Raw genomic sequence first — 1164 nt, forward strand, 5'->3', positions numbered from 1 at the left:
CATGTCTTGCCTCGTTGATTGATGTGGATTTTCTCAGTTTTTGAAGCATTTTCTAAAAGCTCTGTTCTACATCCTCACTGCAGCTGATCCAAAGCGCAGGCTAGAACTATAAATCACCTCCTTTACATAATGACTGCCAGCCAGTAGTTGGCATATTGTGCCCATGCAGTGTTGTGTGCTGCCCTTTGTGCTTCACTGTGCAAAGAAGAAAGTATTTGTGTTCAACTCGTCGAGAAGTCCCACAGCAGGAAGATGTCTGCTCCCGTATCGTGTTGTACACTGAAAGCTATGTTACACTCGCTAACTCACCTGACAGCTGCACTCTTACAAATGTTCTGAAAACACGCTGAAGTAAAGTCCCGATAATAATCACAAGTATTCAAGTTATATTCTAAGATCAGCTGTCGTATGACTACTCGATACTTGCATTGGCTGCTCTGACAAAGGGTGGAAAAGGTTTAATTTGTCATTGGGCAACAGAGAGTGCTTTCAGATGACAGAATATTGTACAGGTGACAGGGCTAGACACATAGGCTGCAAAGATTGTACCTGCTTAGGGTTTTATAAAGTTTGGGTTCGGGAAAGCTTGTGAAATCCAACTGCTGTTCATAGTAGGCAAACTGTCGCGAATGTAGTCTAAGATCTGAGTGGAATAATGGGATTTTTATAGTTGAAAAGATGAATAATAAAAACGATCTCTCAAATTACAGTGTATATTTATCACTGATACATTTCCAGAAAAGATAAAGAGTGAATGAGAAAGATGTGTAATCGAAGGAACGAGCCAGGATGTTCAGTTAAGGCCTGTCTCTCTCTCTCTTCCAGAGCTGCCAGAGTAGCTCTTTACTATTCACCATTTATTTTATTTTATTTATTTATTTATTTATTTGACAGGGACAGTGCACATTGATTGATATTTCTGTAAATGCGCCAGAGTTAGCCAACAGGCTATTTTTCATCTGTAGTCCCTGGACAGATGTTGAAAGTCATCCTAAAAAAAAATTCACTTCAAATGACAGGTAAATACAATCAGTAAAACAACATTCAACATAGATGCTTATATTATGATAAAAGCATATATAAAAACATAAAAACAAAACTAAAATACATATTCACAAAGCAGACAGATAGCAACAGGTCAAGGCACATGTACAAACAGAGCGT

This window comes from Trematomus bernacchii, unplaced genomic scaffold, assembly GCF_902827165.1.
Source record: "Trematomus bernacchii unplaced genomic scaffold, fTreBer1.1, whole genome shotgun sequence".
NCBI classification, from domain to species: Eukaryota; Metazoa; Chordata; class Actinopteri; order Perciformes; family Nototheniidae; genus Trematomus; species Trematomus bernacchii.